The sequence below is a fragment of the Natrix helvetica genome, assembly GCF_964273705.1.
Source record: "Natrix helvetica genome assembly, chromosome: 2".
NCBI lineage: Eukaryota > Metazoa > Chordata > Lepidosauria > Squamata > Natricidae > Natrix > Natrix helvetica.
In genome coordinates, this window is record NC_138552.1 from 141,054,654 (window position 1) to 141,073,705 (window position 19,052).

A 19,052-nucleotide genomic window follows, 5' to 3' on the forward strand; every position below is an offset into this window, starting at 1 on the left:
CTTAGTTATTAGTCAAATATATATCACAATAATCACAATCACAAAAACTCTTGGTGGATCACAAAAATAAAAATATTGTCAGGGTTCCAAGTAACATCCCCATCGAAAAAAGACTCTGAGACTTGAAGTTCCTCTAAGTTCTTTTTTATTAAAGATGTCATATTGGCACCTCTGGGAAAATCCGAATCTGAAAGCTTCCAGGTTTTCCCCACCTACGTGAAAGTTCAAGTCCCTGCCCAGCACCCACATGTCCATCACATGGTCCAATCGGGCACTGTCCCAACTGGAGATGCCTCCCAGTCATGCCCTTCCAGGTGCAGGGCAAGATGTCCTTGACTCTCTGAGAAAGGAATGTTATTATGACTATATATCTTCCATACTCCATATAATCCCCCCTCCCATTTTCCCACAGTAGAAAATGTGGCAGGTCTGAAGGCCGGATGTCAAAGATGGCTTCCAGGCCTGACACACACAGCGTTAAAAAACCCAAAACATAGGAATGTAACACAATTATATCAGAAGACCAACACAAGGCATTGTACAAATGTTGAGTTGCTGAAAGTCAGGCTGCATATACATTTAAGAAATAAATAACTCTCAACAGCTCACATGCACAATTAAAAGCAAAAACATAGGAATATAACACAATCTAATCTATAGACAACACAAGGCACCAAAATTCTCCTGGAAAAGGAACAGAAAAATAATTAGTGATTATTAGCTGTAATCCCTCGACAGCAAAAGTGCCCACCTCAATTGAAAGATGCCCCCGAAGCCCCTCAAAGATTTCCATGGATTAAGACAAGGAATACGTAGTGACTTCACCCCAAATACTTCATCCTAGTTACTTGTCCCAGCTTCTGTCAACCTAGCAGTTTTAAAGCATGTAAAAATGCAAGGTGAAAAATAGGGACCACTTGAGTGGGAAGGTAACAGCGTTCCATGCGCCTTCAGCTTTTAGTCATTCCAGCCACATGACCACAGAGATGTCTTTGGACAGCGCTGGCTCTTCGGTTTTGAAATGGAGATGAGCACCACCCCCTAGAGTTGAGAATGACTAGCACATATGTGCGAGGGGAACCTTTACATTTACCTTTAGTTCATTTATTTTTTCATTTATTTCTTTATATCACACCTTTATTATTTTTTATAAACAGCTCAAGATAGCTAATATTCCTTACACTTATTTTTCTCACAACAACCCTAAGGAGAATTAGAACTCAGACCCTCCTGGTTCCTAGGCTATTACCTTAAGCATTAGACCAAATTGGCTTTAATTTAGGGTTAGGGTTTACTTTAGTTACCGCTACCTCACTGTCTTCTCCCAGCCACCCCTCCCCTTCTTTAGCTCAGTCCTCCAGGCCATACTCACCACACTTTTAAATCTTGTGACAATACACCATCAAACAACATCTGCCTATCCCAGGTCCTTAGGGTTGTTGATAGGGGGATAAAAATCCAGTCTAAACATGACCAACCATAATAATAATACAACTTTTGTATCATATCTCATCCCTTAAAGGTAAAGGTAAATGTTCCCTTCACACATATGTGCTAGTTGTTCCCAACTCTAGGGGGCGGTACTCATCTCCATTTCAAAGCTGAAGAACCAGCGCTGTCTGAAAATGTCTCCATGGTCATTTGGCCGGCATGACTAAAAGCCGAAGGTGCATGGAAGACTGTTACCTTCCCGCCAAAGTAGTTCCTATTTTTCTACTTGCATTTTTATATGCTTTTGAACTGCTAGGTTGGCAGAAGCTGGGACAAGTAATGGGAGCTCACTCCGTTATGCGGCAGTAGGGATTTGAACCGCCAAACTGCCAATCTTTCTGATCGACAAGCTCAGCGTCTTAGCCATTGAGTCACTGTGTCCCTTGCATCTCATCCCTTATCAATAAACAAATTATTAAATACATCATAATTCAGTCCCAATCAGCAAATGTCTATTAAGAGTTAACAGGAATAGTAACTTACATATTTTAGCCTTAATCGTTTTTTTAAAAATCCAACATATCACTTTCTCTAAAACATAAAACCAAAAGAGTTCTCTCCCCATTTATAAACAATTCCCGAAAGCCTCATCATTCAGTCCTATTTCAAAGGAAATCTCATCAATATCTACCAGAAACCACAACAGATATATTTTAGTCTTGGTCAGATAAATCTACTTTATAAACCTTCTGCTTTCTTTTAAAACGCTTGATCTTTAATCCCATCCAAAAAAATCCCAGAAGTTGATTTTTTTTCATTTTCTCTTTGTCTCCTTTCAGAAATAGCTTAAATTATGTCTCTTTCACTCCTCTCAGGAGTGGCTTGATTAGTTTAACGCCTTCCTTTTCTAAATCTAAAATGAGAGAGCTTTCCAAATCACTCTTTTGATTTATTATTTGTATGTCCCCTTTAATTATTAAAACATTGTCTGGTTTCATTTGTAAACCCATTTTGGCATAATTTTCCAGTTCACTGGCATTTTAAAATCCATACTCACAACCTCAGCGTCTTTTTTCCAAATCACTTTTATAACCCTGCATTTAAAAAAAAATCCAAATCCACATTCAAATAAGGTAAATCTCTTAGTCTCTGTTTTATTCAATGACATTCCATTGCTTTTATATATTATTGGATATAGTATCAAACAATCCTGTAAGTAATTTGCGAGTATTTTGTTCCCAAACAGCCTTTATTTCTTCTATAGGCAAATAGAATTGTTGCATTGCATAAATGGATCTGTAGTCTTTTGTTCCTGGTTTCCTCCAATCAGCCTTTTAATCCTCTCTCATCATCTAATTATTTTCAAATCAGCTAAATTTGTGCATGGGAAGGTTTCTTATAACAAATTTGAAATACTTACTATATTCTTTTACAAATATTCATCGCACATGAATATCCCACATGAAAGAACAATATTTCAAAGTCTATCTAGTCCTATAACTTTCCAAAATCAACATTTTAGCCCATTTTTCTTTGCTGTTTTCCAAAAATTAAAGCTTTTGTTGTTAAGCCTTAAGCTTACTTAGAGCTTCTTTCATCCAGTGTAGAAAATCTGGTATAATACAGCTTATCTTTCAAAAGGTCCTTATCTAGAAACTCGTTAAACAAGCAACTCCCTAAAATAGTTTAGAGAGGGAGTAACAGAATAACAGAGTTGGAAGGGACTCTAGAGGTCTTCTAGTCCAAACCCCTGCTCAAGCAGGCGATCCTATACCATTCCAGACAAATGGATGTCCAATCTCTTCTAAAAACCTCCAATAATGGAGCACCCAACTTCTGGAGGTAAGACAGTCCACAGATTAATTGTTTTCATTGATAGGTGAACTAATTAACCCTTTGAAGGTGCCAAATCATGGTTTACGTAGGATGTCTTGTCCCCTGGTTTACAGAATTCTCAACCATGCTAGAGATCACTATTTTCCAATCTCTTTGCAGGGAGGCTCTGGCTAGAGCAAAGTTGTGGGTAATTCTAATACTTTTCTTAATCTAGAAAGGAATTCCAAAAATCTGATGTATTCGCTGACTCTTTTTTTGTCAGTTCAGCTCTTGTGGAATTATTTTCAGTCCACTTTGTTTCTCCAGAAGCGGAACAAGCAATTTCTTAAACTGTGCAGAGCCTTAATCAGCACCAGATGGGAAGTCTAGTTTTTTAAAATCACTTTCTATTTGTCCTCTTATAATTCTCCAGCATCTTATGAATATTTTTCAGCAGTTTTTAAATTTGACTTTTTATATAAAATAATGTTAAATTGCCTTCTGTTTAGAAGACCTTCAGCCGGTTTGGTGGAATGGTGAAGGTACTACCCTAGAAACTAGGACACTGTGAGTTCTAGTCCTGCTTTAGTCACAAAAACCAGCTGAGTAACTTTGGGCCAGTCACTCTCTTTCAGTCCAACCCAACTCATTGTTTTGTTATTGTGCAGGAAATAAGAAGAGGAAGGAATATTAAGTAAGTTCATTCCTTTGAGTTACTTATAAAGTAATAAAAGTAGGATAAAAATCTAATAAATAGATGAGTAATATGTATTCTAACAGCTGATGTCAGAAAATGATGGATGCAGAGATTTCATTCACTAGCTAGCATTTCAGAAACATTGACATCAAGGATCGAGAGTATCACCTATGCATTCACTAGTCCTAAGAATATGTGACTTTATTATTTTTCCATGCCAAAATTCTTCTCCCCAAACCTTTAATCTCTTTGCACATTATTCCGGTGCATAAATCAGTTTGAAATGTATATAATCTGACCTGAAGATCAGTGTGTAGGTGCTGAAAATAAAAAATATGGGGAATACATATTAGATGAAATGAGATATCATCACTCTGAAGGACATTGAAATTCAGCAGTAGCTAGAAGCACATGCTCTGAAAATCTTTTTTGTTTGTTTTCCAATTTAATGTAGAATAGATTTGTAGACTCTGGGAAAAAATGATCTTTATTTTACAGGCACTTGGTTATACAACAATTTCACAACCGACTCATTGACCAACAAATGACAAAAAGAAAAGTGTGTCTTTCAGAAGTGCTTCTATAAATAACAATTTTCTAAAGAGTGACTTCCAGAATCATGGATTCTCTGTATCATATTGGAATGGTTAGAGTATGTTGCTGTGGAGATAAAAGCAGCCTGTCTAACTCTTGCTTAGGTGTCAGCTGTTAAACCTGAAGGCTACATGTTTAGTTTCCAGAGTGAATTACTAGTTGCATGAGAAATCAACAGCTGAATTGAAGGGCTTTTGCCCTAACAAATAGCCAGGAGGTCCCTTTGTGTGTGTATGGAAGCTACCAGCAAGGGGTGGAGTGTGGAAATCTTCAAATGCTTCTGCTCCAATTGAATCTGGAGGATCTCTGATAGGTATGTCTGTCCCTCCAACTAGAAGAGGCAAAACCAGAAGACACAAACAACCTTATGCATATTTTTAGAATGTGTGTTTTTCAGCTACTCAGCTCAGGTATGATCACATGATATTCTCCACTCCTGTTTGGGACCGCTCCACCCAACCACCCCAAAATAGACAGTATATGAGGAGAGTCCTGTCTTTTAATAATATTTGTTAGTTGGAAAAGGTGTGAGTGGATTCCAATTTTTTTCCTTCTGAGAGTGAACAATGAAATTGCTGTGAGGATGACCTATCGGAAACTCCAATGCTATTCAAAGCTATAAATTGGGACCTAGTCTGGAGTTCTGGATTATTTCAATTAAAGGATAACACAACTTGATTTGTAAGTTGTCACAAAAATGTTTGGATGGAAAGTTAAAATGAAGATGGCCTAGCAGGGTGCTTCTGCTGATAGATGTTCTTCCATTAGTTGACAAGGATCATTTTCTGCTCTTTCCCATAATGGTCTAAACCACCTTCAAGTCTACTTTATAAAGATACTGAATACTTTAGAATAGGTTTCATCCAGTCCCATCAAGTATCCCCTGTGGTTTCATTCCTATAGAATAAGGCTGCTGTCTTTCTTTCTGATGGCTCGTTTTCAGAGACCTCATTCAAATGTTTGATTGTTCCTTTAGTAGTTTTTAACTTCATGCTAAGCTGTCCTTAAATTTCCTATCCCTGCAGTCCCATATAAGCTTGGCTGACTGTCACAATGATTTCCCAAGAAACTTTCTGAAAGTAAGTGCAATTAGGATTGCAATCTAAATTATTGAAATGAACAGAAAGCAGGCTAAATGGACTACATTGTCATACTCTTTAGAGAAGTCAAACTTGAATATTAATGGAGGTCTATGAAGCCTCCTTTGGTGGATGGATACTGGCTGAAGTCTTCCTCTATTTCTTTCTCACTGCATTAACTTGCTTCAGAGACAGTTGTGTCGTGGAAATAATGCTTTGCCATATCTTTCCACCATGGGCTGTTTCCTTATAGCTAAACTAAGTAGGATTATTTGGTTTTTTTTTTGATATTGTATTTATTGATGAGTTTTACATCATTCAGAAATTGAGGTGTCATACATTGTTTGTTTGCTTATTTATAAAATTTATTTGCAATCCATCTTTTGCCAACAACTCTGGGTGGCTTACAACATAAAAACATTGGAAAAACATTAACATCATCCATTGTAAAAAAAAAAAAAACACAGCAGATTAAAAGATAAAAATCAAGGAGACAAAATAGTAAAGAAGGGACCTGGATGCACAGGAAGGGGGGAGGGGAAGTGGTGTTGAATTTTAGCCAACCACTTCCAGGATGAAGCTTTCGAATTGGGTCCCTGAGATATCTGTCAGAGCCAGATCTTGAGGCTCATTTGAAACATCAAAAGTGTGGGAGCCAATCTCATCTTGGGGTAAGAGGATCCAGAGAGCAGGAGCTACTGCAGAGAAGGCTCTTCTCCTGTGACCCTTCCTCCATTTTTTTTTCTCTCCACAAGAATCATCCGATGACCATGATGGCAAACCTATGGCACGCTTACCACAGGTGGCACATCTCTGCGGGCACATGAGCCGTTGCCCAGGTCAGTTCTACTGCACATGCGTGCATGCCTCCCACTGGCCAGCTGACTTTGGATCTCTGCTGGGAGACACGCACGCATGCATGGCGTGGTGGTGGGGAAATGTGCTCCCTGTGCCCTGTATTTGGTTTCAGGAGGCTTCAGGGAGGCCTGCTAGCACCAAATCAGGTGGAGGGATGGTGCAGCGTGCCCTCTACCTCCCGTTTTTGGTCCCAGGAGGCTTCAGGGAGGCCTGCTAACACTAAAACAGGGGTTTCGCATGCATGCACAGGGAGCAAAGAGAGCATGTGAGGGTTGTGCATACATGCACAGGGGGTGAAGAGAGCATGTGAGGGTTGTGCATGCATGCACAGGGGGTGAAGCCTTGGGGGGTCTTTGAATTATGGGTGTTGGCATGCCTGTGTGTGCTGTCATACGTGCACGCACATGCTCTTTTGGCATCCAAGGGAAAAAGGTTCACCATTACTATCCTATGAGATAGGTTGAAGGGTAAACATTGTTGGATGTATGATAACACATACTTTACACATATGATGAGATGCCTTTTATTTGTTTCAAAGATATTATGGTGATTGTATTTAGACTAAGATTTTAGAATGGGAAAAGAGGTACTTCCACACTTTCCTCTTCAAATTATATTGTGCACTCACAATAAAAGTAACATACATTAGAGATACTAATGAATTCATACTTAATAGACCATTCTTCTTTGCTGATTCACATTTAGTTTTTGTTAAAAACAAACAACTAACAACATCTTCAGAAGGTCTTTAAGAGCTACCCCTGGACTTTTGTTGCCTAACTATAAGTATAATCTTTATTGTCATTGTACTTAAATATAATGAAATTGGTTAGCGTCATTTCTCCAAAGAAAGAGGTAAAGGTAATACAGTGATGGGACATTTGTAGATCTGAAGCAGTAAGAAATAAAAGCCCAAAGACAGGGTAAGAAAAGAAAGATCTGGAAAAGATAAAAATAAAATAAATAGGGAAAACACAGCTAGGAACAGAAGTATTGATTTAGCCACTCATTAAACCACAGTCTATTTTGATACTTAGTACATTACAGTTCACAGTGATCTGTGGACATCTGGGGCAAAGGAAAGAATAACAGCCCAGTGAACTCATGGGTGAAGAGGGACACCAGAGGCCCAATTTCAGAGAAAGTCATAGAAAAGTCATTAAGTTGTTAAGTCCAATGCTCAGTGTCAGAATCCAAATGAGACCCTCCATCTTGATGGTTTTTCAACTTCTCCTTTAACATATTCAGTCATGAAGAAGCTATTGTCTTAGACTCTTATCAAATTGCCTTTACTCCTGGGTTGTTTTTCATGATGTTTAAGGAACTGTAACTTAAAATCATTTTAGAAAGAGCACAGTGGTTTGAGTGCAGCATTGCAGGCTACTTCAGCTGACTGCTAACTGCAGTTCGGCAGTTCAGATCTCACCGGCTCAAGGTTGACCCAGCCTTCCCTCCTTCCAGAGTCAGTAAAATGGGGACCCAGATTGTTGGGGACAAGAGGCTGACTCTGTAAACCACTTAGAGAGGACTGTAAAACACTCTGAAGCGGTATCTAAGTCTAAGTGCTATTGCTATTATATTGTGGTCTATACTCTTGCATGTTAGAGAACAAGTCTTGGTCTTCTCATGTGGCATTTTTCTGATATTTGAAAAGTGCCATAATCTTTTCTTCTCAAGGCTAAGAATACTTAGTTCCACCTAACTCTCTGTAGGATTTTTACTTCCATCTTGTTGCTCTCTGAATTTCTTCTAGATAATTTGATTTCAAAGTCAGAAGTAAAAATGAAAAAAAAATGGCACAGGGAGAACTAAAAAGGAAGAAGAATCTACAGCTACAAACAGGACTACCATTTGTTGGGGAACTCGCTAATTCTGTTATGAAGAATTAAACATATAGCAACTTGCACATGAACCAACCATACCTAGAGTCACAGTAGGGCCTGACAAATCCCTAAAGAGTATTTCAAAGCAACATATTACTAAGATACTTAGTGTTGTGATTAAAAATTAGCCCAGAAAAAGGATTGCCCTTTAAAAAACAAAACAAACATAAACATCTCTGCGTTTTGAAATACTAAGAACTTGATATTAGGAACTGGTTTTCAAAAATTTCAGCTTGAAATTCACCTGCGGAGAGAAGAGGATGCTTCTCTATGTTGAGTATTTTGATGTTCTTTCATGAAGCAAAAAGAAAAAGAAAAGAAAGAAGAAAGCCAATTGCCACATAGAGCTCTGTATGTCAGTGCTATCCACATCCAGCAATCTACTCTGTGGGATTTAATACAACAGTTTTTCTGTCATGATTGCACCATATTCTAAAGGTATATCTGAATCAGCTGCTCCTAAGTCATAGCAAGCAGCCATAACAATGAAACAGAGGCCTTTTTTAAAAAAATGAACAGATATTCTGATGATTAAAGTGCCACTTTATGAATATGGCAGGAGTCTGCCTCTGCACACAATTGAAGAGTTGAGCACTGTATACAAAGCAACGGGACATTCCTACTAACCCATGATGCTTTTGCAATGTGAAGTGAGAGAAGGCAGGATGTCCCTTGCCCCACCCTTGCTGCTAGTTCTTCAAAAAGCATCCTTGTTTGCCAGAAGGTGGGCTGGTTGAATGTTGACTTTGGCTCATTTGCACAACAATGGGTAGATAACCTATTTTGTTAGATCAAGCCAAAAAAAAAAAAAGGCATGGAAAGAAAATAGTTGATGTAGATGAGAATAGAAAGGGAATGACATGCTGGAAACTTTATCAGTGAAGGGAGGACCATGCAGTAGATAGTTTATCAATACAGTGGGTTCATATCAGAACAATGAATAAAAGCAGAATAAGCAATAACTTCAGAATCTTGTAAAAAGTCTCAGATTTGGTTGTCCAAAAGATGAGCTATTGCTGCAAGAAATTCCCACAAGTCTATCTTTCCTACAGGTTACCCATACCCATTGATGTCTGGGGACAGTAAATTGGACAAGGTGTTATCACCTGTGTGTCCAGATGCCTTTGTATGTAATTGGGATTGGCTGTCCATGCCCATGAATTCCTTTCAGTAAGGGGCAGGATATGGTTCCTTTTTTATAGCCCTCAAAATGGTGAGAAGCACTTGTGGAATTTTCTGCCTGGAGATCAAATTCATCCTAATTGTACCATCTTAAATATTATTCTCCTAATCTGGGTAGAGACAACAGCACCATTTATTGTTTGAGTTCAGGCTCAAATGCAGGCTGTCCTGGTTAAATCCTGAGCCGACAGATTATATCCAAAGATGTGAAGGGGCAGTGTCTTTCACTCGTAACATAGATCTCCGAGTGGGACCAACATGGGTGGGCTCCATTGGATTATCTTGCCGGATGAAAAAGGTTTAGCAGCTATTTTGTCTCTTAGGCCCAGCTTGGTTTATTTATTCTCATAGATAGTAATCCATGCTATTAATTCTAAAAGAAAGAGATACCATCTTGCAGACAATTGCCATGCTTTTCATGAAGTTCCCCAAAAGACAGCCTTTCTCAAAATGTCTGTTGTTCAGAGATTTCTGAGAATGCAAAGAGGCTCAGATTAATAACCCTAAATTTGAATGTTTGATAATTCTGTCAATCATAAGCAGGGGAGAGATTCTGGAGAGCAGAGAAAGGACAAATGGCTATTATGTGAAGAATGGAGGCAAGGCCTGAGTGACTTCTGACAGCTTTTTATTCAATACTGCCTGTGAGGCAACTCTTTCTCCCTGGCTGACGCAGCTCCTTTCATAGGGAAGCTCATCAGCCCACACCAATCAGGAGAGAGTATTTTCCCGCTCCAATAGAGGACCAGACTGAGAACTTCAACTGACAACTATATACAATACATAACAATGGTCATGTCCTTTTCCTTTGCCTCAAGGCCTACAATACTTCTCTTAGGATTCCTACTAAAAGCTGTTAGGTGTCTTAGCTGCTTTCTGTTTGTCTTTCTTTCTCCACTACTTCATCTGCATCCTTAACCTTCTCCTTGAGTCATTTCCACCTTATTTGTTTAAAACCCCTTACCTTAAAAAGTGGCTGCCATATTCACTGTGGCTTATTGATGAGGGTGGCATCTGCTTATGGATTTTAAGAGACTTAATGTTATTTCTTGTCTTCATCCTTTATATCAGGATTGCTTTTCTTCAGTTGCATAATATGGGAAACCCATTTGTGTGGCTTGGAAGAACTGGAGCTTTTCTTGTTTTAAGGGCCAACTGTGGGTCATTGTCCCCCCAAAAAGCATTCAGAGATCTTTCAAAAGTGATGTTCTCTGTCTGAGATCATTGGGACTATTGCAGGGGCATAAGTGTACCTGGGCAGGGGTGAGCTTCAAAAATTGCAGCAATGGGTTCGCTGCTCCGTTTCTAGGTGGTAGGCATTCCCTAGTCGGGCTCCTGCACCACAGCGGGAGGGGGGGTTTCACCCTCCCCAGGCTCCGAAGGCTTTCCTCAAGCCTCTGGGAGGATGAAAACTGCTTCCCCCGGGCTCTGGAGGTCCTCCGGAGAAACAGGCCTGTTTCTGGACCTCTGGCACTTCTGGTAGACTCGTTTTCCCCCCACCCCGAGCCTCTGCGCAGACCCTGCACTTACCTGGCATGATGAATGGGCCACATGGAGACTCCTTGGAGGGGTATGGTGGGTGGGAGGGTCCAGCCAGGGGTGGCATTTGGGATTACGCCGAACTCAGCAGAATCCTAGCTAGAGGATTGCCCGAACCCCCCTGTACCTGGGGAATGAAAACTGTCTTGCATATCTGATAGCAAACTAAAGAACGTGAGATGGCATTGGGCCTCAGCAAGTCTAACTGGCTCAATGATTCAGGTACCAATGGAGATATTTATCAATGGAAAACACAGAACTGGAAGCCCCAACAAGAGCCATATTAATAATCCTCCAGCTATACAAAGTTCACATTCATTAAAGAAAAGGGCACCTTGTTACGACTTGTTTTTCAAAGCAGCATGAGGGGATATGACTCAGTAAAAGACTCTTGATAGGCTATCTAATTATAGCTTTGCACACCTAACACTATTATTACTTTTCCTTGGGGGGAAAATCCTTCCTTTCTTCTTTTAAAAGCAACAAATTAAATATGAGTGCCACAATCCTCCAGGTGGTCACTTCCCTCCTGCTGTTTGATCCCACATATGGAAAGCAATGCTAAATTACGCTTGGCTTGAGTCAAGAGCAGGGGAAGAGAATCAAGCAGGGGATGTGCTCTCGGTTAACCTTGAGCTTCCCTTCCCTTCCCTTTGAAAACAAGCTGTCTCTGGGAAGACAAGGGTGGAAGTAAAGCAACATCGATATGATGTTATAAATGTCTCCAAACAGTGCAGTAGCTGAGAATTTTTGCAGAGTCTACAAAATATAAAAATCCACCAACATCATGGGCTTTTTATTATTATTATACTGATTTTAGAATCAACATGTTCTTGCAGCTATGGTAGAAATGCATAATAATTAAAAATGGGGACAAAATAAGAAGCTAGGCACTTTTACCACCCTTTTCTCATGATGTAAATTAAATAATGGAGTCCAGGATTTTCAGAGGATTGATGACATTTTTAGACATGTTTCTCCGGTGGGTATATTGAATTTAGGAGTCTGCATTGCTCAGCATGAATTAAATTGTTGCGCTTCTTCTTTCTCTAAGTTTGGCTTAGTCAATCGCTTCACTAACATGACCATTCTCCTTCCTATGATGGAGTAGCTACATCAAAAATGGGCAACATGGAGTCCATAGGCTCTGCTCCCCGCTCTCCCAGATGACTATCTCAGTGTTTGTCAGGCTTCCTGTCTCACTAGACTTTTGTTTTCTCAAAATAAAAAAAAATATGTAGGAAGCTGGAAGACTGCAAACAAAGCATCATCATCTTTACCTGCAGCAAAGTTCATACAATTCAAGTTGGAAGGAGAACCTGACTGAATCCCACTCCTGTTTGGTGCAGGAGAACGTAGAACATCTCCAACAGGTTGTTGTCAAGTTTGGCCTGAACAAATTCAGGATATGGGATCTCACCATTCCACCAGATAATTCCTTCCACATCAATTTGCTCATACCATTTCGAATATTTTTCTTCCTGACATTCATGGCAACATTAGAAAAAGCTCAAATATTGGAGCTAGTTCACTTTCTATTAAAAAGGGCTTTGTAGCTGTTTATTGAATCTCTTTTGATAAGAAGTAAGTAATCTCTGCAGATTCGGTCCTGCAGATTCTGAATCCCCCATCAACCTGTGAGATTCTAGAGGTTTCCTTAGCCCCCAAAAGGTTGCCGATCCCTAACAGGGTTTGATTTACAAGTGCAGTTTTATTTACATTTCTGTGAACTGTGCTGGGAATACAGGCGAGGTATCCAAAATAGATTCAGCAAGTGAGGTCAATATGGGCCTTCCTTCCTGAATATATTGGGCTGCAGAAAAGAATCTTTCCCATGCCTATCAATTACATGCTCTGCTCCTGGCTTATCTATTTTCTTGCCCGGGATGGGAACATTTCTTACTGTTAAGTGAAGGAAGCTGAAGCACAAAAGCAATTTAGGTTTATAATCAATGGGAGCTGAGACTTCCATGGCTCCTTAGCAAATTCATTCTAAGAATAGAACAATGGTGACAGATAAGGGAGGTGTTGAATCTGAACTCCAGGGTTTTCAGGAGGTTCCCATACCTGCCCAATAGAGGGATCCTTACAACTGCTTTATCAAAGTTTATATCATTGTTTCTCATCAAGCCAGTGTGTGGTCTACAGGTATGTTGTTGATGTTAAGCAAATTTGGAACTGCTCTTCCCCTCTTTTTTTTAAAGAAAAAATATTTCATTCATCTATTAAAAATATGAAAGAAAATGATCAAAAACATGGTGCTCTAAAAATATTTTAAAAGTAGAATTAAAAAAGCATCAGAAGTACAAGTAGACATCATGCTGACATGTAATTTATTTTTAAATTAAATTGTGTACAATAAACTAAACCAGGTGGGGCCTAATCAACTCCATAGGAGATGCCTGTAGGCATACTGATGCTATGCTGTGGAATCTCAATAAAAATGCTTTAAAGCATATCATAGATCATTTATTTATTGCCTTGTTGATAACGTGTCATCAGCTTTGCAGGTGACTTCTTGGAGATGGCAACAACACTGGGTTGAATCACCACTGACTTCTGGAATAGTTTTTCAACCTCTATGACTGATGTATAGTGTTCAGGGGGTGGGGGCTGAGGTATCATTCATTCTTGGCATGGAACAATGCTGGTAGATAAGGCAAATACTGAATCCAAACTCCACAGTCTGGTGTCCACCCAGGTATTAAGCCTAGGACTTAAATGTGGTCTGATCCTACATTGCTTTCTCAGATCAAATGAGCGTGGATCTGTGTTACCATCTGCTCCGATGACATGATACTTAATGCAATTCCCTACAAGCCTTTGGTCTTAGCAGGGAATCTGTCTTGGTGGGTTACAATGTTTGCTGCCTAATGAAATACGTGTGTCAACAATGTTTAAGGAAAATAACATGTTAGAATGTTGACATGATTGGCTGCTTTTTTAATGTTGGCTAAATGTTGGGGAAAATACACTTTCTTTATTGCCAATATGATTCTGGTTTACATAGTATTTGTGAAACCTTGATCAGAACATGTTTCTTAAAATTTCAAACAGTATAAGAAGAACAAATGATTAAGATATTTATTATTTATCTAAGCCTTTGCATTGATAAGTAACTGGAGTTTAAAAGGCTTGGAAAGGAGTTAGGAAGAAATGAATGAGAATGTTTTGGAAAGTATTGGATTAGCAAGTAACGTTTCAAGGTTACCGAATCCATTTGTTAAAATGACATACCTTACTAGCAATACAAATGTAATTTAAAAAAAAAATTTCTCAACTGCCAATGATTTTTTTTTAAAAGGGGTCATCCAGAATGAATATAGAAAAATGCTTGCAGTTTGTTCCTTTAGTTTAGGGAGGGTGGAATGGTTCCTCATTCAAGCAATGCAATTTAAGAACTTTACGACTGCATTCTTAAGGAAGGAAACAGAAGATTGGAAGTAGGAGAAGGCCAATGGGAGCACCTTTTGGATTATGTAGAAGTGCCATTCATCTGTTGCTAAAGATTCCATGTGCATAGCTCACAGGCAAGGTGGGGGAAAACAAGATATCTGCTATAACTGATCTCTGGGACAAGGGTGTCAAACTTGTGTCATCACAGCATCATCATGTGACATATTGTGACTTTTTCCCCCTTCACTAAACTGGGTTTGGGCATGACTAGTGCATGACGCATCTGGCCCATGGGCCGCAAATTTAACATCCCTGCTCTAGGAGATATAGAGCAGTTTGGAGGCAAGGGTGCTGCTCATACATATCATTCAGGGCCATTAATCAAATGTAGGCATTGTTTAAATTTGTGACATGATAGCAATGTTCTAATATTGGAGAGACTGCTACAAAGAAGCGGGGGGAGGGAGGGAATCCAAAACACCAGAAGGCAAAATCAAGAAACAATGGATGGAAACTAATTAAAGAGAGACGCAACCTAGAACTAAGGAGAATTTTCCTTAACAGTGACAACAATTAACCAGTAGAATGGCTTGCCTTCAGAAGTTGTGTGTGTTCCACCACTGGAGGCTTTTAAGAAACTTCTTTGAAATGGTATAGTGTCTCATGCATGAGCAGGGTATTGGACTAGAAAACCTCCAAGGTCCCTTCCAACCTTATTATTCTACATTCTCAAATCCAAACTTGAAATGATTCTTATAAAAGAGGGAAGGGCTTTATGAAAATATCTGTCTATCTATCTATCTCTATCATCAGCTTTTTTTTATAACAGTCTGCAGAATTTTTACTACATTGTGAAGTAATCATTATACATTATGCAGATGACACTTCCAAACTTCTAATGCAACCAATATAGAAAACAGAATTGTCACATGGAACAAAGAGAGGTTTTGCATAGCCCTAGGTTATTTCATCAGATTTTGCTGTTAATGTACACATTAAGACACACTAATTAAGACACATTAAGACTCACATTATGTAAATGTGCATCGTGTATTGAATATCCAGTTTTAGACAATTTGTATCTGTAATCCTGGTTACAGTAAATATCCAACGGTAAAAATGATTGATGATAATAATGATACAGCCCAGAGATCAATTTTCCAAGTATCGGTTAAAATACTGATAAATAGCCTTATACAAATGATGTGCCTTATAGAATCTGAGATCTGGAGCAAACTTTTGATTATGCAAAGTGAACAATGTCTTCATTTAAACTTGTTAGTGCTTCAGTTGCCTGCTTTCAAATTGCATTTAGCATTGGAAATGCATGAAAGTGACTCCTCCTTCCTGCAATTGCCCCAAACACCTCAAGTGGATCAATCAATCAGAATAAAGCTGGAAGGGACCTTGAAGGTCTTCTAGTCCAAGTCCCAGTTCAAGCATCAGAGGGGAAGCAGTTGTCTTTGTGCTGAAACAAAAGTTCTTGACAACTAACTACTGTGAATTCTGTGGACAGTGGGACAATGTATTTTGCAGACAGAGTTGGAGCAATAGTAGTGTCAAGGTTCCAATGGATGCCCTAATTAATTCATGAGCCTCGAGCCAAGTTTCAAAAGAAATCCAGTTATGCATTAGGAGCAACATGTCAGTACATACCCGAGCAGAGTCAGCTCTACCCCACCTGATTAACTGCCCAACCATAACCCTGTTTCCTCCCTCCTCCCAGGTTATGTCATAAATCATATTATCCAATGGAGTACTTTTGTGGGCTGTAGAAAATATGCCTCTCCAGATGGCTCTGGTAACTTGGCATACAATCTGGAGAAATGTATGCATGAATGTGTTTCTGATCATGGCAGCTTCCCCCTCTTGCCTATGGAAATTCGAGAGCAGGCCAGGAATGCTTTATGAGTTGACAAGTAGTTTATCAGCATGAGTCACCCCTTGCTCTTATTTACTTCGATAGACACATTGGTCATTGAATTCCAAAATGTCACCAGTGGTTCTGTTGCTGAACACAGGCCATGGATGGGGAGATCGAAACAGCTAGAAACTAAAGGAAAGGTAACTATCCATTGGAGACATAAGTCCAACATTCTGGGCACCATTAGCTCAAATTCCCCAAAGTCTAAGTTCCTACATGTATTCCTGTTTCAAGTTCCTAAACAACATGAATTATTTATTATTTATTTTATTTTTCATATTTTTGAACCATGTGGGTGAGTTTGAGGCATGGTGGCCGTGATGGTGCAACAGTTAGAATTCAGTATTGCAGGCTAATTCTGCTGACTGCCAGGAGTTCGATCCTGACCTGCTCAAGGTTCACTCAGCCTTCCATCCTTTTGAGGTTGGTAAAATGAGGACCCAGATTGTTGGGGGCAATAGGCTGACTCTGTAAAAAGCTTAGAGAGGATATATAAGTCTAAGCACTATTGCTATTGAACCACCCATCTCCTCAGAGTCTGGGTGGTCAGGGGTCGGTTAACCCTAACCCTTCCATGCATGCGCTTTGCTCGTTTGTGTGCCTTCTGCACATGTGCCTGGCCTCAAAAAGGTGCCTAAATAGGATGGCATAGAGCTGGAGAGGGTGCGATTTCTGCTACTGGTTCATGTGAACCATTCAGAACCATCTGAATATCACCTCTGTATGGTGTACAATGCAATGTTTAATAATAGAATAGAATAGAATAGAATAGAATACAATGGAATACAATACAATACAATACAATGTAATTTAAGTAACTGTGGGGCCTCCCCACATGAGGCCGCAGAGCCATATTTTGACTCCTTTTCAGAAGGCAAGAAGAGTGGGGGGGCTGACTCACCTCTGAGGGCACAGGATGGAGGCAATGGCAGAGAAGGCTCTCTTTGTGGACTTTGGCAGTCAATATACTTTAACTAAAGGGGTCTGCATCAGAGTGGGAATGGGACAAGGTAATGGGACAAAGACTTGAGGGGGTTCCTTGGTGTTCTCTGAGGTTGGCTGTTTTCTTGCAGACGTTTCATTACACAAAGTAAGCAACATCATCAGTGCAGTGAAGTTGTTGAGTTGGCACTGATATTTCCTAGTTTGGGTAATCAAACAACTGCAAGAAAGCAACCAACATCAGAGAGCGCCAAGGACCCCTCATTTCAACCCTGAGCTACAAATATTCTCCTTTATTGATACTAAAATCTTCCAACAAATTGCACCCATATACCAGTTTAGTGGCATCTTAGAAAATTTTTTAAAATGTTCTTCTCAACCTCATTTCAGTAGATAACATCTTTTCATTGGCATCCCCCTCCCTCCATTCACCCTTCACAGCAGCTGCAAAACACTCACACAGACAGACACAGACAGACACATGTCCTTACATAAAAGCAATATAGTTCTGCCACTACTCCAATGTAGCAAGAGCAGAAGACAAATATCAAGTGAATGCTGGGTTCGCTTCCTGTCTCACTACATGACAGCTTTAAAAATAAAACACACACCAATCATTTTGTGCTGTAAAAGATGAGTAATTAAATTCTACAATGCTGGTGGGTCACAGAAAAAAAGCAATTGGTTTAGTGGAAATTGTCTTTTAGATGCTTTTATGAAGTGGGATAATTATTTATTAGGATTATTATCCATTTTCTCCAATATGCAGATGATTTATTACTACTGAAGAGCCCGATTAAATAATGGTAAATCGAGGCTCTGTGCTTTTTTTCAAAAGCACATTGGAGAGGCTGTTTCAATCTTAAAATCTTCAGGAGCTGTTTGCTGACAGCATTTCTTGTAAGAGAGAAAGCTGTCTACTCCAGGTCTTAACCTCCCTGGGAGTTTGGGATGCTCAATTGAATGACTGAAGGATCCAGCTGGATGCCAATCATCTGACCAGCCAATGGCAGCTTGGTGATACTTTTCAATTTGTTCCTCTGTTCCTCAAACATTTTATAAATAGCAGGCAACTTGCTAGTCCTATTCCTGTTCTCGTCACGTGGAATCTCATCTTTCTTTTCTTGGATTTCAGTGATAATATCGCCATTTCATCTTCAGCAGTGAACATAGAAATGGAAGATTGATCACAAGGTCTTTTAACTAAATGTATTTCTGGTGTCACCTGGCATGGTAGTTAAATTTTCCTTAATATGAAATACAAATAGAAATAAAATCAATGGGAAAATGGGAAGGAAGAAGGAATAGAGGGGATAAAGTGAGGGAGGAGGAATTGAAAAAGTAGTGACTTCTAATTTTTGGGGGGTGCAGTAAGATTCATAATAAATTTATAATATCAACTTTTTAGTTATGCCAAATAATAACAATAAGCCATTTCTGTAACATTAGTCGGCTTAATTTTCAAACCCTGAAAGTTTCATTTTTTTTCTCTTTCACGCAGAAAGTCCAGAAGTGGTTTCCAAATAACCACAAAACTATTTACCTAAGAATTAGGTACATTCTTGTCCTTAATTAATGGAGTCAGCTTCTCATCTCTTCCCATCCCATCCATTCTTCCTTTGTGGGAGTTAACACCCTTTTCTGGACATATAGAATTCTTGCAGCCATCAACATGTATAGCAACAGAGTTCCACTCCCCCCTCCACATCCAT

At 39.4% G+C, this 19,052-nt stretch overlaps 1 long non-coding RNA gene across 1 annotated transcript; it reads left to right on the top strand.

Moving 5' to 3' along the window:
* The first annotated feature begins 3,151 nt into the window (after nucleotides 1–3,151).
* LOC309386151 lies at nucleotides 3,152–18,191 on the top strand. Its single transcript, XR_014174357.1, has 3 exons — nucleotides 3,152–3,273; nucleotides 16,441–16,538; nucleotides 18,110–18,191. It is a non-coding gene; the product is annotated as an uncharacterized lncRNA (long non-coding RNA).
* The last annotated feature ends 861 nt before the right edge of the window (nucleotides 18,192–19,052 follow it).